Source organism: Danio rerio, chromosome 15 (genome assembly GCF_052040795.2).
Source record: "Danio rerio strain M-AB ecotype USA chromosome 15, GRCz13ab, whole genome shotgun sequence".
NCBI lineage: Eukaryota > Metazoa > Chordata > Actinopteri > Cypriniformes > Danionidae > Danio > Danio rerio.
In genome coordinates this window covers 38,585,761-38,611,824 of record NC_141035.1, presented here as the reverse complement: position 1 = coordinate 38,611,824, position 26,064 = coordinate 38,585,761, and the positions used below count along the sequence as shown (strand labels likewise).

Genomic DNA, 26,064 nt, shown 5'->3' with positions numbered 1-26,064 from the left:
AGTTACTAGTTCCATTGGATTGTGACCCCTGGGGTAATTGCATTATATTAAAGACCCAGCTATAGCATCAGATGCAGCAGATTGATTTTATAATGCCAGGTGTGCACGCTATTGCATGCAAGGTTTTTGTATGTATAACCACCTCAGAGGAGATTGGGGGTCGCGAGTCACTGGAATTATTTTGGGGGTCGGGGGCTGAAAAGTTTGGGAACCCCTGATTTAGCAGATGGTTTTGTATTAAGCAGGGGTGAACAAACTTGGCCCTGGAGGGACGGTGTCCTGCAAAGTTTAGCTCCAATCCCAATCAGACTCTCCTGGGCTAGCTAATCAAGCTCTTACTAGGCTTTCTAGAAATATCCATGCAGGTGTGTTGTGTTGAGGCAAGTTGGTGATAAAATCTGCAGGACATCTGCCCTCCTGGACCAAGTTTGGGCACCCTGGTCTAAAGCGACCTACAATTGAGGAGGCATTCAGTGATTCAACAAGAAGAGACGATACACACAAGAGGTGCTAATTAAACAAAGGAAGCGTGAGTGCTCGAAGAGATAGGAGGGGGACTGTTTTTTTAGAGAGAATTTTCTACGGTTGGTTTGTCAAGCCCACTCACCTGTGTGAAGCTCACTTCATAAATGCATAATGTTTTTCTTTTTTTTTTTTTTTTTGAGATGTTGAGTAAAAAATTGTAAGATAGTGTCTGGCGCAAAATTATGTCTGTTAAAATGACAGGGAGATGAAAGTTTGTGTGTTTTCTACAGGTGATTTGTCAAGCTCACTCACCTGTGTGAGGCAAAGCCAGAATTGCAAATTGTTTTAAGGTTGTCAAAATAGAAATTACAAATCCGTCCATCCATCCATCCATCCATCCATCCATCCATCCATCCATCCATCCATCCATCCATCCATCCATCCATCCATCCATCCATCCATCTATCTATCTATCTATCTATCTATCTATCTATCTATCTATCTATCTATCTATCTATCTATCTATCTATCTATCTATCTATCTATCTATCTATCTATCTATCTATCTATCTATCCATCCATTCATCCATCCATCCATTCGTTTTGATACCAAATGCTTCATTTTAATGAAGTTTAGTTAAGAAGTTCTATCTATCAATCTGTTAGTCTATCATTCGCCATTTATCTATCCATCCATCCCTCTGTCCATCCCTCTGTCCATCCATCCGTCCATCCATCCGTCCATATGACCATTCTTCCATCTGACCATCCATCCATCTGTCCATCCATACATCCATATGACCATTCATCCATCTGTTCATCCATCCGTCTATTTGACCATCCATCCGTCCATCCATCTGTCTGTCTGTCTGTCCGTCCATCCGTTTTGATACCAGATGCAATCACTTTAATGGTTTAGTGAAGAAGCGCTATCTATCAGTCCGTTATTCTATCAATAATCATCCATCCCTCCATCTGACCATCAATCCTTTCGTTTTGAGACCAAATGCACTCACTTTAATAATGTTTAGTTGAGAAGGGCTATCTATTCTCCATCCATCCATCCATGCATCCATCTATTCATCCATCCATTCGTCCATCCATCCATCTTGATACCAAATGTGATCATTTAAATGGTTAAGTTGAGAAGCGCTATCTATCAGTCTGTTATTGTATCATTTGCCATCCATCCATCCGTCTGTCATTTCATCCATCCATCTGACCATCCATCCTTCTATCTGTCCATATATCTATCCATCCATCCATCCATCCATCCATCTATCCATCCATTCATCCATTCATCCATCCATCCATCCATCCGTTTTGATACCAAATGCTTCATTTTAATGAAGTTTAGTTAAGAAGTTCTATCTATCAATCTGTTAGTCTATCATTCGCCATTTATCTATCCATCCATCCCTCTGTCCATCCATCCGTCCATATGACCATTCTTCCATCTGACCATCCATCCATCTGTCCATCCATACATCCATATGACCATTCATCCATCTGTTCATCCATCCGTCTATCTGACCATCCATCCGTCCATCCATCTGTCTGTCTGTCCGTCCGTCCATCCGTTTTTATACCAGATGCAATCATTTTAATGGTTTAGTGAAGAAGCGCTATCTATCAGTCCGTTATTTTATCAATTATCATCCATCCCTCCATCTGACCATCAATCTTTTCATTTTGAGACCAAATGCACTCACTTTAGTAATGTTTAGTTGAGAAGGGCTATCTATTCTCCATCCATCCATCCATGCATCCATTCATCCATCCATCCATTCGTCCATCCATCCATCTTAATACCAAATGTGATCATTTAAATGGTTAAGTTGAGAAGCGCTATCTATCAGTCTGTTATTGTATCATTTGCCATCCATCCATCCGTCTGTCATTTCATCCATCCATCTAACCATCCATTCTTCTATCTGTCCATATATCTATCCATCCTTCCATCCATCCATCCATCCATCCATCCATCCATCCTTCCTTTTTGATACCAAATACAATAATTTTGATGATGTTTAGTTAAGAAGCGCTATCTATCAGTCTGTTATTCTATCATTCGCTATCTCTCCGTTTATCCATTCATTCATCCATCTGTCCATCAATCCATCCATCCATCCATCCATCCATTCATTCATTCGTTCATCCATCCATTCATCCATCCATCTGTTTTAATACCAAATGCAATCATTTTAAAGATGCTTACTATCTATCAATGTTATACTATCATTCGCCATCCATCCCCATATGATCATCCATCAATCCATCCATCCATCCATCCATCCATCCATACATCCATCACCATCCATCCATCTGTTTTAATACTAAATGCAATCATTTTAATGATACTTACAATCTATCAATCTTATACTATCATTCGCCATCCATCCCCATACGATCATCCATCCATCCATCCATCCATCCATCCATCCATCCATCCATCCATCCAGGATTATTCAGTTAACATTACAACAAATGGTCTTATTCCACCCCACTGTCTTACTCTACATGCACTTAAAGACTGTATACTGTGCACACAGGAAAATGATTTTCAGCCTGCAATTGCATGTGTGCGTGAGAGAGAGTATGTCAAGTTATTTTTACAACTTTGTAAAGATGTCATCGAGTGCGCTGTTCTCTGTTGTATTATTCAGCATGTCTTAATATAGACTCTGATCTCAGATTGTCTCCCCCTCGTCCCATTCCTTCCTCAGTCCCAATCCCACCTACTCATCTGCCTTTCCTTCATTTAGCATCACTCACACATCTGTGCACACTCATGTGGCCAAACACACACACAGCTGCACATTCCCATAGATTCCCTCACACATACACACTTAAAAACACACCACAAACAGCTGTGCTCTATAACTGGAACGTGAGGAGAAGGAACTGTGGGTTTCCAGGCAACAGTATCCTAGTGCGCTGACATAATGAAGGAAGCTGGGAACCTAATTCTGTGCTGAAGATGCATTAGTTCCGCTTTACACTGGCAGGCGTGATATCCCCACCATGTGTGTGTGTGTGTGTGTGTGTGTGTGTGTGTGTGTGTGTGTGTGTGTGTGTCTGATGTAATGCCGAAAGCATGAAATGCGATATTCCTCTCCTCTACTCTAAAGATGTGTCGCAGATGGATCATATTTCACCATGATGTTTTAGCACCAATATTCTTATGTGGTTGTATGTGTTTTAATAAAAGCATCTAATTCTAACTAAGTCTCTTTTTCAGAGTGATGAGATGGCAAGATGCCATCTTCCCATTGCTGGCACTCATACACACGCGAAATAGGTCAGCGAGACCACAGCACCACATCAATGGATCCCGGTGAGTGGAGCTCAGCTTCCTTATTCCATCCAATACCCTGTAATTCATGGTTTCCTCTGCACCACATAACATTAATAAAGTCAATTCATAACTGGGGCATAGATATGGAGTCAAATATATACGCAACACACCCAGTGTGAGGAGATCTAGAATCGTAAAAAAAATAGGACAGAAGCTGAAGTAGCAACTCTCGCACCACATATTCACTAAGGGATTATTTCAGCGAAAAAAAAATCAATTATTTTTTTTTTTTCACTCACAAAGGGAGATACTGTAATGAATACTGAGTCCAAACAATTATTCTATTGATTAAACAGTTTTAAACTGATGAACACAGTTTTTTTTTAAAGATATTTAATCTTCAGAATATATTAATTCATGTTCCACAGAGTGGAAAAAGGTCTAAACTACACTCACCGGCCACTTTATTAGGTACACCTGTCCAACTGATCATTACGCTAATTACTGATCAGCCAATCACATGCCAGCAACTCAATGCATTTAGGCATGTTGACAAGATCAAGACAATCTGCTGCAGTTCAAACCGAGCATCAGAATGGGGAAGAAAGGTGATTTAAGTGGCTTTGAGCGTGGCATGGTTGTTGGTGCTAGACGAGCTGGTCTGAGTATTTCAGAAACTGCTGATCTACTGGGATTTTCACGCACAACCATATTTAGGGTTTACAGAGACTGGTTTGAAAAAAGAGAAAATAACCAGTGAGCGGCAGTTCTGAGGGCGCAAATGGCTTATTGATGCCAGAGGTCAGAGGAGAATGGCCAGACTGGTTCGAGCTGATTACTCAAATAACCACTCATTACAACCGAGGTATGCAGAGGAGCATCTCTGAATGCATAACACATCCAGCCTTGAAGCTGATGGGCTACAGCAGCAGAAGACCACACCGGGTGTCACTTCTGTCAGCTAAGAACAGGAAACTGAGGCTACAATTTGCACAGGCTCACCTAAATTGGACAATAGAAGATTGGAAAAAAGTTGCCTGGTCTGATGAGTCTCAATTTTGCTGTGACATTTGAATGGTAGGGTCAGAATTTGGCAGCAACATCATGAAAGCATGGATCCATCCTGCCCTGTATTAATGGTTCAGGCTGCTGGTGATGCAATGTTGTTTGAGATATTTTCTTGGCACACTTTGGGCCCATTAGAACCAATTGAACTTTATGTCAACGCCACAGCCTACCTGAGTGTTGTTGCTGACCATGTGCATCCTTTTATGACCACAGTGTACCCATCTTCTGATGGCTACTTCCAGCAGGATAACTGCCATGTTTTAAAGTGTGAATCATCTCAGTCTGGTTTCTTAAACATGACAATAAGTTCACTGTACTCAAATGGTATTCACAGTCACCAAATCTCAATCCAATAGAGCATCTTTGTCATGTGGAGGAACAGGAGATTCGCATCATGGATGTGCAGCTGACAAATCTGCAGCAACTGCGTGATTCTATCATGTCAGTATAGACTAAAATCTCTGAGGAATATTTCCAGTACCTTGTTGAATCTATGCCACAAAGGACTAAGGCAGTTCTGAAGACAAAAGGTTCTAGTTCCAACCCCGTACTAGTAAGATGTAGCCATTGAAAATGGAATTTCAATTCATAAAACCAAGATGTAGCCAAAAATGTAGATGGGAACTCTCAATATCATGCTGATTTGATTTGGATCACAGATGTTTGTTTTTTCAAACAGCGAATAACTGATAAAATAGGGATAAGAATGAAAATGGAAAATCTCACACAAAACAACTCATTTAAAGACATTATATAGCCAAAAAGGAAAGTGTAGTTTAATTTACTCGTCTATATAGTCTCAAAAAGACTTTGTTTATTCAGTAGCACACAATAAAAAAAAACTTGATGTTCCTAAAGCATTGGACCCCAATGACGAACCAAAAAACATTGTTCTGTATAAAATTCTGAATTTATTCAATTGTGTTCGACACAGAAAGAAAGTCAAAGATAATGTATAGACCACTCAATTGATTGTATTGATCAAAACCACAGGTTTTAGTTAATCTTCGGAATATATCAGTTTATCTAAATAGGGAAAAAAAGGTTTGAAACTACACTAGTATTAGCAAGTAAAAATTTCACTAGTCATTTCCTAAAAATCTTCTGTGAAATGGACTTACTATTGATGCAAACCAAAATGTAGCAAAATGTAGATGGGAACTTTCGATATCATGCCAAATGTTTGTTTTTTCAGACAGCGAACAACTGAAGAAATAAGGAATATGATGAAAACGGAAAATCTCACATCAAACAACTAATTTAAAGACATTATTTAGCCAAAAAGGAAAATGTAGTTTCATTTACTCGTCCATGTTGCCTCAAAAAGACAAGTAGAATGCAATAAAAAGTCACATTGACATTCCTAAAACCATGGACCCCAATGAAGAACCAAAAAACATTGTTCTATATACAATTCTGAATATATATAATTGTGTTCCACAAAAAAAGAAAGCCAAAGATACTGTAAAGAACACGGGCTTTATTGTATTGATCAATACCACTGGTTATAGTTAATATTCAAAATATATCAATTTGTTCCACAGAGGGGAAAAAAGGTCTACATTAGTAGAAGCAAGTAAATTTTTCACTAGTCATTTTCTGAAAATGTTTTGTGAAAATGGAGTTCCTATTATAAAACCAAGAAATAGCCAAAAGTTTAGATGGGAGCTCTCGATATTATGCTGAATTGGATCTCAAGTGTTTTTCAAGACAGTGATTAAATGATGACATAAGGAAAATAAAGAAAATGAAAAATCTCATTTAAATGCACAATTTAGCCAAAAATGTAGATTTAGTTTCATTTACTCGTCCATGTTGTTTCAAAAAGACTTTGTTTATTCAGTAGAACACAATAAAGAAACACACTGAAGTTCCTAAAACATTGGACTCCAATGACAAACCAAAAAACATTGTTCAATATACAATTCTTAATATATTCAATTGTGTTTCACACAAAAAGAAAGCCAAAGATACTGTAAAGAACACTCAGTTGATTGCATTGATCAAAACTCTCGATATCATGCTGATTTGGATCCTAAATGTTTAAATTCATGATATATTCACTTGCGTTCCACAAAAAAGAAAGCCAAAGATGAGGGTCACTAAATGTTGCATATCAGGTAGAGAATAATCACATACAAATATCAAAAATGGTTGAGTCATGAATGGATCTGAAGATGTATTCAATGGGAATTGTGGGTAATATGTTGATGTGTATCCCAAACAATCCATTGACTGCTGTCAAACACACGACAGAGAGCTGATGAAGATAATGCAAAAGGATGAGGTGTACTGTAAATAAGGAAAAGACAAACATCTGGATAATAGCACTCACGGTATCAGCGGATCTGTTCTCCTGGAACAGCTGATCTCCAGGTGTGTTCGGTGTGTGCGTTTCTCAACACCGCACGTTCTCGAATCCCCCCACGGCTGACAGACAAGCCCGGCGACGCAGCTCGGAGCAAGCACACACTGGCTGGAGAAAGAGAAGGATGAAGGACGTGTCCATCTTTGACTTTTCCAGAGCTCTGAAGAAAACCCGACGGCGGTTGTTAGTGTTCAACCCCTTCTCCACCTACGACCTCTCCTGCTGGGGCTACAGCCACCACGGGTGTCCCCTCCCCTACCAAAGGCTTCTGGCAAGATCCACAGCTCCCTTTGGTGGTTGCCTCATCTGCGCTGTCCCCACACACGCGTGGTGTGTGTGTGTGTGTGGGGTGGGCTGCGTGCGGATGCGCGTAGTATGAGCGTGTTCTCGTTTAGCCGGCTGCGGTGAGTGTGCGTAGATGTTAGGCTGCTAAATGCATCGTGTCCTACAATCTCTTTGATCCGTCCTCCCCTGCTGCTGTTGCGGCTGCCGTCACACACACACACACCCCCGTGCGCGTCACTCTCACACGTAGCGATGAACCCAGCTCGGGCGTCAGTAAGCTGACTATAGCTATAGCATCTGTCTTTTCTTCTCCCTCTTTCTCCCTCTCTCTCTCTCTCTCTCTACCTTCTTCTTTGCGTTCTGATCTCCTTCCCTCCAGCTCTCTCCAACCCTCACTGCTTACTCACTTCATCCCCTGGTGATCATCTCTCTCTCTTCTCTCTCTTTCTTTTTCTGCGACCCTTGTGTCTCTCAACCAATCGTGTTGCTTGCTTAGAGCTGTCCATGGTCCTGAAGGAGAGAAAGAGAGAGAGAGTGTGAGTGAGAAAGATTTTGTTTGTGACTATCCCGTCTTTAGGGCATGACTTCTGCCCGTACAATGTTATCACTAGGGCAACTACACCGTCTGATGCAAAAAGGCTCTCAGAAATGTCTGTTGTCTTATGTTTTGGTGTTTAAATATGAAAGAAAAGGGGATGAGAAAGAAAAGGGAATAGGAAATAGGAAAGAAAAGGAAATAAAGGAGAATGAAAGGAAGTAGCAGGAAAGAAAGGGAAGGGAAGGAAAAGAAAGGAAAGGAGAGGAAATGAAAGGAAAGTAGATGTGAGCAAAGGAAAGAAAAAGAAAGAAAGAAAGAAAGAAAGAAAGAAAGAAAGAAAGAAAGAAAGAAAGAAAGAAAGAAAGAAAGGAAAAGTGGGGAAAGGAAGGAAAGGAGAGAAAATTAAAGGAGAGGAAAGGAAAGGAAAGGAAAGGAAAGGAAAGGAGAGGAGAGGAGAGGAGAGGAAAGTAAAGTATATGAAAGGAAAAGTGGAAAAAGGAAGGAAAGGAAAGAGGAAAAAAGGAGAGGTGAGGAAAGGAAGAAAAGAAAGAATGGGAAAGGGAATGAAGGGAAATAAAAAAGGGAAATGAGAGAAAATGAAGGGAAGGAATGGAAACAAAAGGAGAGGAAAGGAAATGAAGAAATGAAAGATTAGGGGAGGAAAGGAAAGAGGAAAGGAAATGAGAGAAAAGGAAGGAAGGAAAGAAAAGAACGGAAAAGAGAGTTGAGCATAGGAAAGAAGAGAAATGTAAAGAAACTAGAGGAAAGAAAGAAAGTGAGAAAGAAAGGAAATGAAAGGAAAAAGAAGGAAAGGAAATTAAATTAAATGAAAAGTTGGAAAAGGAAGGAAAGAAAGGAAAGGAGAGAAAAGTAAAGGGGAGGAAAGGAAATGAAACGAAGGAAAGGAGAGGAAAGGAAAAGAAAAGAGATGTAAGCAAAGGAAAGGTAAAGAGAGGTAAAAAATGAGAGAAAGGGAAGGAAAGAAAAGAAGAGAAAATAAAGGACAGGAGAGGAGAAAAATAAATAAAAGGAAGGAGAGAAAAGGACAAGACAGAAAAGAATGGAAAAGAAAAGAAAAGAAAAGAAAAGGAATGAAATCATAGGAGGGGATGGTCAAAGAAAAGGAAAGATAAAGAGAGTTGAGCAAAGGAAAGGAAAGAAAAGAAGAGGAAAGAAAAAGAAGAAAAGTAAAGGAAGGATAGGAAAGTAAGGAAAGAAGTTATGAATTTTGAGTGTTCTGGACTATAAAAGGTGCTGCTTTAAACAGATTTATTTCTGCAATGGTTTTTTTTTCTTCTTTTCATCTGGTTTACTAACTCATTGGTTTATTGGACAGATCAGTTCTCTTGTATTTCCTGTGTGACATGATAAAGACTATGTAGGTTGAAACGTCCTCTTAACATTAGATTAGATTCAACTTTAATGTAATTACAGATGTACAAGTACAAGGCAACAAAATAAAGGTTAGGTCTAACCAGGAGTGCAATAGCAGCAAGAGGATTAAGACATAGGATTAAGTTATAAAGTGCAATTATAGAAAAACTATATGGTGAGACAGATTACAGATGGATGAACTATGAACATTATACAGGTTATACAAGCTGATATTTACAAAAGATTAATATATGCACAGGTTGTTATCAATAATCAGAGGTATGCAGATAGATATGAACATAATGACAAATGTGTTCTCATTTTTAAAAACTTTTTTCTCTTAAACAGGTTTTACCATTAGCTGAACTAAATAATCGTGAGATCATTATTTTTTAATCAATGCATTGATCATTTTAGTTTTGTTTGCACAATGCAATTCTTCTTTTGGGTAAAGAAAGCTTTATTTGTCACAGTCACCAGCAATCTAGCCCATGCAGATCGCTGGAGAACTACAAATCTGCCAGCAAAAGAGCTACAAGATCCAGTCATGCACCACTCACACACCTGGCCTAGATTCTCTCTGATTGCAAACACTCACACAGCTGAAGCTTCACATGGACTAATTACTGCATTATTTATACAGCACATAACAAACAGAAGTTGCTGAGTCTTGTTGAACAGTTTTGTGAACATTACGACATGCTTTCCTTGCCTTGTCTTGCTGTGATTTTGACCCTCACCTTGTTTTGTTTGTTTATTTCTTTGTGCTTCCTGCCTTTTGATCATCTGCCTGTTTACTGACCACGACTTTGGATTGCCCGTGTACATCTGTTTGCTCCTGTATTGACTGTTGCTTGCCTGACCATTCTCTGCATAATAAACCTGCATTTGGATCAGCTTCCTGTTGTCAGCGTCCACTTCACATTACATTACTTAATGCAACATAAAGCAACAAGCTGACATGATTCTCTTCATTATCAGAGATGTGGCCTGCATAGGAAACAACAACTGTTGGCGAATCAATGAAGACATGTCAAGGTATGCAACTAAAATTGAGAAAGGTTTAACGGTATGCAACAACCAATAGGAGAGAAGGGTGAATCAGTGGAGTTTGATTGGTGATTAGAATCATGTCATTTTGGGTGGCACGGTGGGGCAGTGGGTAGCGCTGTCACCTCACAGCAAGAAGGTCGTTGGTTTGAGCCTTGTGTAAGTTGGCATTTCTGTGTGGAGTTTGCATGTTCTCCCCATTTGTGTGGGTTTCCTCCGGGTGCTCCGGTTTCCAAGTCCAAATACATGTGGTATAGGTGAATTGGGTAAGCTAAATTGTCCGTTGTGTATGTGTGTGAATGGGTGTTTTCCAGTGATGGGTTGCAGCTGGAAGGGCATCCGCTGAGTTAAACATATGCTGGAAAAGTTGGCGGTTTATTCCGCTGTGGCGACCTCTGATTTATTAAGAGACTAAGCCGAAAAGAAAACGAATGAATGAATCATGTCATTTTTTATTTAATATAAATGAGGATTCATACAATAAGGAATCAAATTTAAGCCAGGCTCATTGTGGACATGTACCCGTCTACATTTCTCCGGACAGGAATATGTAATCGGAGGTACAGTATTTGTAAATCCACCAGAGGCCGCTGTGTACGATTTTTGATGATCACAAATTTTTCTCACATGTCCTCTTCTTGCATAAATCCAACAGAGGGCGCAATATACACTTCAGATGACCAAGCCAACTTGCATGACTGACCGAATGACAGGGGTGTTGTCATTGGGGGGAAAAAGGGGACGGAGTGCATAGGACCTTGATAATTTAACGGTTCTGCGATGGCAAGCAAATTTCTCTGCTTTTCAGTTTCCCTGCACGCACGAACCAGTCACTGGCCGTATTTTAAAAGGCAATGTAGAAAAAGAAAAGCCATCGTGGCCACATGATTTCACCACGTTTTCAGCCTGTTGTTTATTTATTTATTCATTTATTTTTTTTGCTTTTGTGGTTTCTGTAACTAGACTCGAGCACCATCATCCTTGTCATCTCTGCGTCCGAAGTCTGCTCACATACGTGGTGAACCACTGGGCAAACTGGTAACACTGGAAAAGCTGTTCGTACAAAGGTAAGCGGTCAGCTGATAGCGCTAAAATGAACAGAAGCCATTGGAGGCGTTACACCGCCCAGTAGCTTTCGTTTTAAAGACAAAATGCAGCCAAACATACCACTGGCTACATAATTCACGCTCTCCGGAAATGTAGACAGGGGTACGTATTCACCATGAGCCTGTGTTGCAACTAAAGGTACAGCAAAAAAAGTAAATTTACTGACTATTTTGAAGAAAGCTGAACCTGTAGCCATTGATATCCATAATAGGAAATACAAATACTATGGAAGTCATTAGTTACAGGTTTCCAACTTAATCCCTTAACACAGTGGTTCTCAAACTTTTTTCATCAAGTACCACCTCAGAAAAAAATTGTCTCTCCAAGTACCACCAAAAATGAGCAGTATTGAAATACAGTAGGCTCAGTAAAGCAGCTACAACTCTGCACAGTTAAAACAATGTGGCAGATTACCTCAGAAATATATCTAAACTGATATTCAGCAAAAGAGAGGGTGCGTTTTGTATTTTCACTGAAATTGAAAGGAGGCAGTTGTTATAGGCTCCGTTTTGTTATAAATATCCACACAGTGAAGATGACGCTCATATATGCCGCCTCAACATTTCTGCTGTCTGTTAAGTTGCTAATATTAAAAAGAAAATAGGCAGTTCCTTAAATCATGTTTACATTTTATTGTTGAGAAAGTGAAACAACCAGGGTGATGTGAATGAAGTTATAAAGTACACTGTTCCCTTTGAAGATTTACCCGTGTCCTCGGTATGTTTTCCATATCAAACTGAGAAGGGGGAGACTGCAGCCTTGATCAAACTTGCGAAGTCTTAACTTACAAGAAGATGATGCGAGACTGAACTGTGTGTGTTAGGCTACTTAATATTGAGGAAAAGCCCCAATCAGATAGGCGAACGTCGGCAGCCCCGCCTCCGTTTTCAGATGTCTCCGTCTTTCCCCATCCACACTGAGACGGAGCAGCAGCGTTTTAAAATGAAAACGGCCTCTCTAGCGTTTTCAAAGAGCTCCGTTTTCGGCGCTCGAGAACTCCGGCGTAGTGTGGACGGATGGCGTAACCGTAGCAAAACTTATGCGTTTTCAAACTAAAACGCACTAGTGTAAACGGGGCCTAAGACTGTGCTGGCACACCCAGAAAAAAAAAATCACACAAGCATTTGGAACAAATCAAGAAATCAATAAACGAAACGCAAGGAATGTATAACATCTGAAAACAAAATTGTGGAAGGCTGGTTACGTCAACTGTTTCATCCTCAATATTCTTCAAAATATCTTCTTTTGTGTTCAACAAAAGAAAGAAACCTATACAGCTTTATAAAAATGAGTAAATGATGACAAATAGTCTGAACTGTTCCTTCAAACACACACTGGCTGAAAACAACACTGCTATTGAATAGGCCATTATAGATGCTGTTTGTTTGTGTATATTGAGTAAGGATGATTTGTATCTTTGCTCGCCTGTCATTCTGTTATATTTCTCTCTTCTGATGTTTCATCCTGTTCTTTCTTGTCTCTTAGACTCTCTATCTGTGTGTAGGTGGGTGTGTGTGTTTATTTCTGTGTTGGGATGAATGTCCATCTGGGGGATTTTGTCCATCAATCACTTGCCCCATGACATCATAACCCCCCTTCACTTGAACTGCATGCACTGTACACGCACACAATCAGAGGTCAGAATATGCTTATGCCTGTATATACACAAACAGACACACTCATATTCAGAGGTCAGAATACACTGATGCACACACACACACACACACACACACACACACACACACACACACACACACACACACACACACACACACACACACACACACACACAGATATTCAGAGGTCAGAATACACTGATGCCTGTAAACATACACACACACACACACACTCAATCCTCCTGTAGATACGAGTTTCTTTTGTGTTCAGAACTGGCTGACATTAAGAGCTGAATAGAGATAACAGATCACGTTCTTTAGCTGCTGGAGTAAAGACAGGAAACAAAGACCGCACACGTATAAATGGAGGAGTGAGACACCCACGTTGACTATTCACACAGACACACACACACACACACACTCTTCCAGCTAGTGAATCCTTCAATTGAACTGTTCAAAGAAGCACATTCCACAGCTCTGAACATCACGTCAGCTCTTAATGGTTTTTAAACACACTTCCTGTACAAAAATACGTTGTAAGTACTCGCTGAAGAGGCACAGACACACATAACAGCTTATTTTGACTCGTATAGGAGTTATGGGAAATAAAACCGCTGATGAACTAATAATAAACGAATTAGATCTATCAGTATTTTTGTTTTGTGTCGTCAAAAAATTATAATTATAATAGTATTTGTATAATTTATACATATAACAATTAATCACATCCAGAATGAAAGCTTGGATTTACATTTGGTATTACAGTTTTTCTCAGTGGCTTTGATGCATTTCTCGCAAAACTATTTACATTTGCACAACAGTTAATGCATTTCTCAAAACAATTAGTTATTTGTCCACATACTAGTAGCAGTTTCTTATTCCTTCCAACTAATTGTGAATGCTTTTGGACGTGCATCATTAGCTTTCATGCAACTCTCTGCTGTTTATAACATTATCATTTGCTTATGTCATGTCAGTCAAAGCAAACTAAACTTGTGAATGCTGAATAGTTATTCCTTATGAAACGTATAGTCCTCATTTCATTACTTGAGTCATTACATACAAAAAATGTTGAACTAGTTGTCAAAATTTGTCAAGCATATTTTAATTTAAAAATGTGAATCTTTATTTTCCTGAAAATGTCTTCTAAATTGAACAATTTGATGAATGATTTACAGACCTGTGCATGTTTGTAGGTTCAGTTCCAGTTTGTTCTGCAATATTGTTTACAGTTGTGTACAGCTCTACCCAAAGGAGGCTTATGTTTGTTGTAAATAAGGGTGTGTTTATTCTTTTGCACAATGCTGTGAATAAATTAGAATTGCAAAGAGCAAATGCAGTAAAAATGTGAAACATACATATGCAGTGTCTTGTACTCAGATACCTCACTTATGCAGTGAAGATGTCTAGTTTTACTGTAGTTTTCAAAAGGCTGTGGAAATAGTATAAAGTGCTGTCTTGAGCATTTTCAGGACGTGTCACCAAATTCGGACTTTTTTTTGCAATGGAAAAAAAATGTCCAGAGTAAACGGTCATAATGAAAACATGACAAAGTCATTTGACTATCTTGTTCATAAACAATGGTGTCAGGACTTTTCATCTTGATGACACTGACACTTTCATTGGCATCAATACTTGCTTTTGAGGAATGAGCGATCCATTTTGAGCAAGTGGCATGCTTTTGCAGGTTATCAGCTAGGTTTTGCAGTTTGGACTAATTGTTTTGAGAAATCCATAAACTGTTGTGCAAATGTAAATAGTGTAATGCACCAAAGAGACTGAGAAAAACTGTAATTCTATATAAATATCATATTTTTTTACTACTACAATTTACTGTTTGCTGTTTTTTTATTATGTACATATATATATATATACAGTTGAAGTCAGAATTATCAGCCCCCCTTTTGATTTTTTTCTTTTTTAAATATTTCCCAAATGATGTTTAACAGAGCAAGGAAATGTTCACAGTATGTGTGATAATATTTTTTCTTCTGGAGAAAGTCTTATTTGTTTTATTTTGGCTAGAATAAAAGCAGTTTTTAATTTTTTTAAAAACCATTTATGGGACAAAATTATTAGCCCCTATAAGCTATTTTTTTCCGATAGTCTACAGAACAAACCATCGTTATACAATAACTTGCCTAATTACCCTAACCTGCCTAGTTAACCTAATTAACCTAGCTAAGCCTTTAAATGTCACTTTCAGCTGTATAGAAGTGTCTTGAAAAATATCAAGTAAAATATTATTTACTGTCATCATGGCAAAGATAAAATAAATCAGTTATTAGAAATAGGTTTTTTAATCTATTATGCTTAGAAATGTGCTGAAACAATCTTCCCTCTATTAAACAGAAATTGGGGAAAAAATAAACAGGGGTGCTAATAATTCAGGGGGGCTAATAATTCTGACTTCATAGTAGTCATATATATAAATTACTTTATGTAAACTCTAGAACTGCTTTGGCAATACATTTGTTAAGCCAATAAAGCTATTTTTGAATTGAGTTGAACTGAATTGAATTGACAGACAGACAGACAGACAGACAGACAGACAGACAGACAGACAGACAGACAGACAGATAGATAGATAGATAGATAGATAGATAGATAGATAGATAGATAGATAGATAGATAGATAGATAGATAGATAGATAGATAGATAGATAAAGCAACTTTACATTTTATTATGATTTATTATATTTATTTAATAATAACGTTTAATCAAATATAATTTTTATTTGATTTTGCGCAATGCAATATACCTATAGTTGGGAGTCACTGTAGTAGGACTATGGGCTGAGATCTAATTGAATGAAGAGGAGCACATTCCCTCTAGTGGTCATCCAATAAAACTTCCAGTCCAATTAAATAGTTTTTCAACAACATTCTGCTTAATAGCTATAGGCTACATAAGAGGAAAGCCAAAAAAAAAAAAAATAGCATATCGCTTAAAGATGGCTCTTTTTAGAATATCAACCGCTAAGAACAATCAAATATGGCATAGCAACAGGATTAGAACCACTCAGAACACCTTAGCAACTACAAGGCAAAGCCCAGGCAACCACTCAGAACTGCCTTTCATTGTGGTGGCAAGCTCTGCGCAGAGCAGCACTTTTATTCAGAAAATATAAATGTAGTTGCATCTTAAAGCCGATGTAAGCTCTTTTCATGAATAGCATGTGACGTGTCTCTGCTGTAAGATCAATGAAATAAAGACCAAGCAAAATCAAGGTGCTTTTAAACAACAAATAAATAAATATAAAATAAAAATCTGACTGCAGCCTGCATATGTCAAACACCAATCAGTCAATCACAACACTCTGAGACGGCTCTCTGTCAATAGTGTGAGTTTGGTGCTTGGTTTATAGTGCCAAAACAAATCTGCTATTAAACGCTGTGCATTTATTTTAAAAGAGATACACATACAGTATGAAATGTCCATGCAAAAAACAAAAAAACAAAAATGTAAATCATAAAAGTATTATATTTTAACCTCATAAATACAAATTTCTCAGTATATATATACAAAACTCTCATAATAATACCAACACACACACACATAATGACATTGACATCATTTTGAAAGCATAAAATTGCGAAGCTTGTAAGGAATAGTTCGACCTCAAAATAAAAATAAAAATAAAAAACCATATACTCTTAAGCGGTTCCAAACTTTCATGAGTTTCTTTACTCTGTTGAACACAAAAGATATTATGAAGAATGTTAGAAACAACGATCAACACCAAGAATAGGTTTACCAAAATTAATGTTTTCATAGTTCCTAATTGTTATAACTGTTCCCAAGTCCATCCCAAAAAAATAATTTATTATTTTTATTATATATATATATATATATATATATATATATATATATATATATATATATATATATATATATATATATATATATTATTAAGGGGCTAATAATTTTGTCCTTAATATGGTGTTTAAACAATTTAAAAATTTTTTAGCCTAAATAAAACAAATAAGACTTTCTCCAGAAGAAAAATATATTATCAGACATACTGTGAATACTGTAAAATATTTATATATGTATATATATATATATATATATATATATATATATATATATATATATATATTTTTTTTTTTTTTTTTTTTTTTTTTTAAACAATTAGAGCATAATGATTTGAAATTTGATTTGAAAATTTGATTTGAAATGCATTGCATTTTTGTTTTGTTTTGTGACCATTTCGACTGTGTTATTGCAAACAGAATTAAAAAGGTGGCTAAAAAATCCATCCTCTTTCCTTTTATAAATCTTCTTTACACTAGGTATAAATAGTCACTCAGGACATTCAGGACAAAAATATCCCCAGTGACATTAAAACTCGAATATTTTTTCCCAGTTGGATTGAAGCAAAGCATCATACATTATTTGCCCAGAGGCTTCTATCTGATGTTAGTATCAGCATGATCGCTATAAGGATATGCATAAGCCAGTGTGCTCAAACTATAACTAAATTCACATTTAGAAAACATAAACATCCAAAGTTTGCTGTTTATCATTTCCTCCTACATTTTATTCTGACTGAGTTGTGGGCAGAATTATCAATAAATGTTTTTTCTTTGATATTGCATTTTTATAATGTGTTTTGTAATCCCCTGTTTAATTTTAAGCAAGCTCATAATGACAAGTAAGATCTACTTATTCTGTAAAGTACTCTTGACCTAAACCAGCCTTTTCTGTCAACTTAAAAAAAATCATTTGGCACTTCAACCACTAGGTGAATACACTCAAAAACGATTTTTGACTTCATCTCATTCTTCAGTTTCTCATCACGTCTTCTGACCAATCAAATGCTCTCTAGTATCTGACATGCCCCGCCCTGTCTTCAAGACGCTGATCATTTGCTTTTCATTTGATGCGCTTGAGCTCAACCACTCTCACCAGCTGTGATAAAAACGAAACACAATTGACACAATTTTTTTAAATGGGAGAAGCAACTGTATGTCCCGCTATGTCTTCATGTTTCAGTTGAAATGATCAAACGTCCAATTAAAAATGCATGTTTTAAAGAACTTCCTAGGATTCACCTTTAATGGGATAATTCACCCTAAACTGAAAATTCTGTCATAGTTTACTCACCATTTATTTGTTATATGTGTCACCTGTTTGTTTCTTTTTTCTTTTGAACACAAAAATAAGTTAATTTTCGAGAACTTTGATGACTTCCATGGTGTTTTTAAGTCATTCAGCCCAGCATGCACAAACATACAAGTTGCTGTAAAGTTTTAAACAAGAAATTCTGTACAGACTGCGGGATTCAGGGCTGATTGGCTGAGATGAGACTGGGCCAATTATGACTCTGCTGAATTATTAAATCTCTCTTTCTCCAGCGTACATTTTTCACACAAGCGCACAGTATGTTACAAGCTAACACAATTGTCCAAATACTTGTGAATAGACACGCACATGCATTCGATTGTGGATATATGAGTGTGTCACATACTGTACCTCAGCAGATGTCATGCCAAGCTGAGGCAGTGAGATGCCCGCAGGGGTTCCAGGAGCTGCTGCAGTCATTTACAGCTGAATTACTGCTTTACAAATAACCATCTTCATTCAGAGACTTCAGCCTGAGAACATATGATTATTGTATTTTCAGCAGCCTATTCTCCAGTATTTAGTGTCATATCACAAATCTTTCTAGTATGCTGGTGATGGTGTTGAGAGACAAACTCCTCTCATGACTGTGAAGCGCTTTGGTGTATGGCCATACACAATAAATGCGCTAAATAAATATACACATTTCATTACATTACATGCTCATTTGAGCCTCAATTAATAATTGTGTTTTTGTTTTTTTTTGCATACTGCATTGCATTTTTGCATATATACATACAGTGTATACAGTACACCCCTCACAAATCTATCTTTTAAATTCATATATCCATAATAGGAAGCTATGCAATATTATATTTGTGCATATACATTAAATTAGTCAGTACTGAAGCCAAATCTGGAGCTTATCTAACAACATAAATTACGATGGCGCAACAAACACTATACACCCAAATTTATGTGTTCATAGTTCCTGCTGGGTCTTAAAAAGTCTTAAAATGTCTTAAGTTTCAACAACTAAAGTTTATGTCTTAAAGTCTTAAATTCACAGAAATTTGGTGCTGTAGGTCTTAATTTCTCTTTTTCTGTGAAAAGCTACCCCATCGGTACAACCAGCAATCTATTTGAAATTTACCAATATGGTTTAATCACTTCTTTACATGCTTACAATAACGTTTGTTTAAAAGTTCTTTGTGTATTTGTGCATAAATGTATTATGTGCATAAATTTCAGTTTATTATATTTTTTAAAACTTGTCTTCTTTAGGTTATGGTAATAAAAAATATAGAGTTTGCTTGTTTCGACACATTATTTAAAATATGTTGCTAAGAAATAACTGAATTTTTAATTTAAGGGGGCATGTAAGAAAAAATTCACTGGCCATTACAAAATAATTAATAGCATTTTGCCCTCTGAAAGTCGGAAAATTCATTTATATGGTCTATAAAAAGTATTAAAAGGTCTTAAATTTGATTTTGTGAAACCTGCAGAAACCCTGATGTTATAGAAAAATATTAAATACATATTAAAAAAGAGGGAAAATCAAGAGAAGCAAAAAATTAAAAAAATGTAGTTGAAATTTGGTATTTTTATTTTTTTTGCAATATTTTGCTTGAATTTAATTGTATTATCTTTCAATTTTTAAATATGTTTGGTGCACTGTAAAAAATGTTACTTAGATCTAACTTATAAAAAGTGAGGCAAGTGGTTGCATCGGACGTTTTAGGTTGATTCAACTTCCAGCCTTTTTTAAGTATTTTAAACACTAAAACATTGCTTAAAACAAATGCAATACAATTAAGTTGAGCCAACTAATATTTCTAAAATTACTCAAATCAGATAAACTTACTTTTTTTGTTAAACTTAACTTACTTATACATTGCTATATGTTGACTGTACTCATTTTAATTAAGTATTATGAACTTAATGATCTAAATAAAATTAACCATGCATATGTCATTTAAAACGATTTTAATTGACTTCTGTCTGTAACCTCAGAAAATAAATCTTCGTTTCTATATTGTAAGCACAATATACACTAGTAAAAACAGATAAACAGACTTTCCTGTCAATAACAATTAAATAAGAATGGGAAGATGGATTAAAGACCATAACATGTATTCAATATCAATCGATGTTCCTTTTAATAGTGACTACAAAATAGGCCATTAATGTGGCTACACATACACAATACATAAATAAAAACATCAATAATACCAGATCCTATTGAGAAATCATCCAAGGCAACTCAGTGAGGAGATTTGCATATTTTGATGAAGATTTAGGATGCATAATGTCCAGTCCCACAAAGAGTCTCTAATATATCTCAAATGTATACAGTTTTGATGGATACTTGAAGTCGAGGACATCGGTAAGTCCAAACAGGAGCCATCATGCATTTGACAGGTTTGGCAAACCTCTGACAGTCCTATGATAATCCAAACTGTGTTGGGCTGATGGCAAATTTTTCCCGTGGGCAGCCGCATGCACCTCTGATTCCTCACAACTCTATTGGTAGAGAAAAAAGAAACAGGAGTTCAGGTGGTTGATACCAAACAACATTAAATAGCTAAATACTAAATAGAAAATAACTACAAGTGAAGTTACAAAAGTCCAGTGAGAATGATGCATGGATGAAACACCTTAGTTTATCAGTTAAAAATTACCTTAGTTAAAATTACCTAACTTCTATTTAAAAAATAAAAAAAGGTTATAGAGGTTGTGTAATTACATTATTCCAGGTGTTTTTAGTTATCAAATTTTAAAGAAAACTGTGATTTTACTCAGTGTAACAGTGCATGTCATTGTGGTTTCCTGTCAATCAAAGAATTGTTAAAATTTAGGTATTACATTTTTTGTTTATTTTGGCAACTTATAAAGCATAAGAATGTGTATTTAATTTAGATATTAAAACTGTTTGAAAATGGCTATATGAAAATTATAGAATACAAATTTTATAATTTAATTGTCATCTTCATTTTGCACCAAACTTTGCACGTCATAATACAAATTTTATTAAATAAATAAATAAATACATTGCCATTTTACACATTACATTAAGGTTTACATTAAATTTTTGCTAAAGCTACATTTAATTGACTTTTTCTTCAAATTTAATGTCACTGGCAAATGACAGTTCAGTGATTCGGTGTTATAAGTTAGCTTTATTGAAAGACTGACAGATAATAAGAAACTGCATTAGGATATTTTTATACTGTTTTTACTGTTGCACACATAAAAAAATCTTCAGATATCAAATGTAAGTTAATTCTATGAAGCCCACTATTGTTTGCAGTTTTACCAATGTTTTACTTACCTGCAAATAATTATAGCTGTAATTGTATCTAATGTTTTTCTTACCTGGATGTGAAGTTTGAAGATCCACAGGTAACAAAATCACTTTGGTATCTAAAGACCAAGAACATGCATTTTAGAATGAGGTGCATACAATTTAAATGGTTCTGTAAACATCAGTAGTAAATGTAATTTAAGTTAAAATAAATTGTAAATCTGTAATTTATTCACTATGCAGCATTAAAAAACTTATGGACTAAATCTCTAATACACAAACTTTAAGTTATACTTTCTCTTACGTTAAACACAAACTACTTAACTGTTGCATACGTTTCTGCATTTAATATCCATCCTTAATGTGCTGCTATAACTTAGGTGAGCTAACTTTAGCTAAGTTAGCGCTAACAAACTTAAACCCCACACCCCGACCGCCCACCAGTGACCTTGTTAATCGGTTCTGCAACGTTAGTTATACCTACTAAGTGTTTTAAAACTACTTTCACTATTTTTTCTCAATAATATCACTTTTAATCGTTAGCATAAACTAGCGTTGGCTAGCGTTAGCCAACTTAGCTTTCCATGTGAGAGCAGTCTTAACTGTTAACATACCTGAGGCTACAGTACAATTTACAAAGCTAAAACCTCACCTGCCTAGCGAAGACAGCAGTTTTGCATGACTTTACAATTATCATTCGGCTAAATTTGCAACTTACCGTGTTAATCAGATCCGCTGCTGGGAGCAGTTAATGTCGACCATTGCAGAAGCTGCGTCTGCCTGCTAAATCCCGGGCAATGAAAAAGGAGTCACGCCAAACTATTAAAATCACGTTTTATGAACACCTGCCCACATCGACAGCTGCTCTAATAAATTGTCTGTGTCAACTCACTTTTATAACATTTATTCTACACAATAACCACGTACAAAAATCTACTCAAATAAATTGCATTAGTTTTATTCAGAATATACAGTTATATAAAAACTGATATATTTTAAGTAAAGAGGAAGCAAATTTTATTTTTTTGGTATAAAACAAATAAAATTAACTAGATTGCAATTATTTAAAGTAGATAGAACCAACTTTGTGAGTGTAGCACTTTTTACAGTGTGACTAAAATATTATTTTAATAAATATATCTGTTTAATAAATTTGTTTTGTTTAAATGCACCAAAATACATTGCCTATATTCACTGAGAAATGAATACACACACAAACACACACACACACACACACACACACACACACACACACACACACACACACACACACACACACACACACATATATATATATATATATATATATATATATACACACACATTTTATTTTAAACCTTTTGCTTTAGAAATGCACTTTTAATTAATTTAATGCATTCTAGTTTAATAAAAGGATTTTAATTATTGATTTAATTATTATTATTTTAGGTTAGGTTAAATTTTTTTTTCTACTTCTGACTTGTGGAAAACATTAATTTGTTGAACAAAAAAAAAACGTTTCAACATTGTTGAGGATAATTAAAGTAAGCATAGTTGAATAATTTCTGAAAATAAAAAACATTTATTTGTGTTTGTAGATTTTAATTACGAGACATTTCTTTCAGTTTTTCTCATAAGCATAAATTCTCATTTCAGCCAGACTTTTCAGCTTTATTCATATCTTTATTCTGAGGGTTTTTTACAGAGAAATGTTCATACTGTACATAATATGCTTATGATTATATGCAATGCTTTAATTCTACAATTTCCTTTTTTTTTTGCAATTTTTATAAATTTTATTAATAAAAAAAGAACATCCAAAGATCTAAGATTTTTGTGCTAGAAAGTATGCAAATTTGTGCATATTTTATTTCAATATTAAATGTTTAAATAATGTCTTATTGACATATTTAAATATAACGTATTTCAAAACATTCATTCATTCATTTGTTTTCTTTTCGGCTTAGTTCCTTTATTAATCAGGGGTCACCATAATGGAGTGAACCACCAACTTATCCAGCATATGTTTTACGCACCGCATGCCCTTTCAGCCCCAAACCATCACTGGGAAACACCCATACAGACCCATACACACAGAAACATACACTATGGCCAATTTAGCTTATTCAATTCATCTATAGCGCATGTCTTTGGACTGTGGAGGAAACCGGAGCACCTGGAGGAAACCCACGCCAACATGGGGAGAACATGCAAACTCCACACAGAAATGCCAACTCAAACCAGCGACCTTCTTGCTGTGAGGCGATCAAGCTACCCACTGCACCACTGTGACGCCCTTTTCAAAACATGTAATGTAAAAAAAATAATGTTTGTCATTTCTGATGTAATCAATCAACTGCAGTATGGTGAAAACTAATTTATTTTTTTTTGTGGGTTTGTTTGTTTATTTTTCTGCCCTATTCACCTCCATTGTCTTATTTTAAAATCTCAAATAATATCTTAATATGTCTAATGACACATTACATCACTCTTAATATTATCTTGATAATGTTTTTGTTGCAATTTACAGGAAAACATTCCGAGGAGATTCACTACAGACAGACTGACAGATTGGTGGATGGACGGCTGAACAAACCACCAGTTTAATACATGAACCAAAGGACCTGATATCCTAACAGTATAAAAAATTAATGTCAAGTGCCTCTTCTCTTCTTCCGGCCTGTTTCTCAGCTCATGTGGCGGTGAGTGTTTACACTACTGAAGGAATGTGGATGAATCCCACAAATGATTTAGCTCCTGAAATAGCCGGCGAGAGTGTTAATCCCTTCTGCAGGGAGGATGTGTTGGTTTGTCCTCTGCCTGGTACAGCAGGAGAAGGAGTGAAGCTCCAGGACAGAGAGGGATTAGGCTATTTTCAGCTCTTATCAACACACTTTAAATCATTCCGCACTGATCGAACAAGGGAAAAGAATGGAATTAAGGGTTTTATATATAAACCGTGTGCAATTCATACTGGTCGATCTGTACGCTATTCATACTGGTCTTCTACAAGGTCATTTCATAATTAAAGTCACTGCACATTTCATATATAGTCACATGGAAAAGCTTCATGAAAGGTTCAGACACAGTATTTCAGCTAAATATTGTTTAGTAGTTGCACAGATGTATTTTCACTCCTTTTCTGACTTCAAAATATGAATTTGGTAAAGGATTACTAATAATATTATTATTAAGTTGGCCCGGTTTGGACTATTATTATTTGATTTGGGTTTATTAATCCATTTGGCCATTCTGAACCTTTCATTTAACATTTTTTGGAGATTTTTGCTAGCTTAATATTTTCAACCCAGGCTCAATCTGATTACGTACCCCTATATAAATTTCTGGAGAGTGCCAAATATGTCCCTGGAGCTATGTTTTTTTTTGTGCAGTTTTCGTAAATCCACCTGAGGCCACTGTGTACGCTTTTTCAGATCTCAAATTTCTCTCGCAAGTGCCATTTGTGCCTGCTCTGCTGTTCTCAAGTAAACCCACCAGAGGCCGCTGCCGACCGACTGACTTGGTGACTGAGCAAACGACTTATCCCCTGAACCCTCCCCCTTCCCTAAAAAACCCAACCACCGTGTTTTAAAAAGCAATCCATAAAAAGAAAAGCCCTCACCTGATTTTTAACCTTTTTTTTTATTTAACAACACTCTCACCCTGTTATTTACTTGTTTATTTTATTTTTTATATATTATTTTGTTTTATTTTTGTCCTACCTGCTTTCTAAAACCACTCTCTACCAAACTTGAACCTCGTTGTCACAATCAACTCTTCTCTGCATCTCAAGTCCACCAGCATATTGGTCGAGCTACCGGACAAACTGGTCTCATCCGGAAAGCCATCTATTGTGAGGTAAGCGGTCAGCTGGTAAAGATGAAATGCAGCCATACGTAGCTCTGCCTACACAATTCACGATCTCCAGAAATGTATAATGTACGTTTTCAGAATGAATCTATGTCGAATGTATCTGCTTAATGTGTGCTTAAAGGGATAGTTCACCCAAAAATGGAACTTTCCTCATCATTTACTTGCACTCATGGGGTTCTAAACCTTTGTGAGTTTCTTTGTTCTGTCGAACACAAAACAAGATATTAAAAATAATGTTAGGGGGAAAACAGCCTTTGAAATCCATGGTTAGCACAACAAAAAAATATCATCTATGGAATTCAATGTCTGTTTTTTTCCAACATTCTACAAAATATATTGTTTTGGGTTCAAGAGAAGAAAGAAAAATCTGACCCTTGCTTATTTTGAGGTTCAGAGAAAACAACTAACAATCAAGAAATCATGATTGTTTGGTGTAATGACTTTGTAATCAAAAGTGTCCCTATAATGGAAATCAATGGGGCAAAAAAAGCCACAAACATAAAGAAATAGTCATAGATTTGCTCAGAGTGTATTGTTTTTGAAACATTTTAAAGAATTTTCCCAAAATATGTGTCAAAATAAGATTTGTCTCCAAAAATCATTCAATTTGCTGAAACACAGAGAAAGCTTTGGCCAAATTTAGACTCACCCTAAAAAATCAAATTTAA

At 36.2% G+C, this 26,064-nt stretch overlaps 1 protein-coding gene and 2 long non-coding RNA genes across 4 annotated transcripts in view; 1 reads left to right on the top strand and 2 right to left on the bottom strand.

Annotated features, from left to right (window-relative positions):
• nyap2a (neuronal tyrosine-phosphorylated phosphoinositide-3-kinase adaptor 2a) overlaps window positions 1–7,657 on the bottom strand; it is an 82,482-nt gene extending 74,825 nt beyond the window's left edge. Inside the window, exon 1 of the mRNA XM_087284452.1 lies at window positions 7,167–7,657. The gene's annotated coding sequence lies outside the window, so the exon portion shown is untranslated. The remainder of the gene's footprint in view (window positions 1–7,166) is intronic.
• LOC141377891 (uncharacterized) overlaps window positions 1–24,836 on the top strand; it is a 194,799-nt gene extending 169,963 nt beyond the window's left edge. For both annotated transcript variants that reach the window (XR_015509725.1, XR_015509723.1), the window contains 4 exons: window positions 3,707–3,802; window positions 10,378–10,434; window positions 11,410–11,513; window positions 24,054–24,836. This is a non-coding gene — a long non-coding RNA (uncharacterized LOC141377891). The remainder of the gene's footprint in view (window positions 1–3,706; window positions 3,803–10,377; window positions 10,435–11,409; window positions 11,514–24,053) is intronic.
• Window positions 20,376–22,336, bottom strand: LOC137487772 (uncharacterized). The gene is made up of 3 exons (XR_015509718.2): window positions 22,263–22,336; window positions 21,616–21,663; window positions 20,376–20,763 (listed from the first exon to the last, which is right to left on the bottom strand). It is a non-coding gene; the product is annotated as an uncharacterized LOC137487772 (long non-coding RNA).
• Window positions 24,837–26,064: the final 1,228 nt, after the last annotated feature.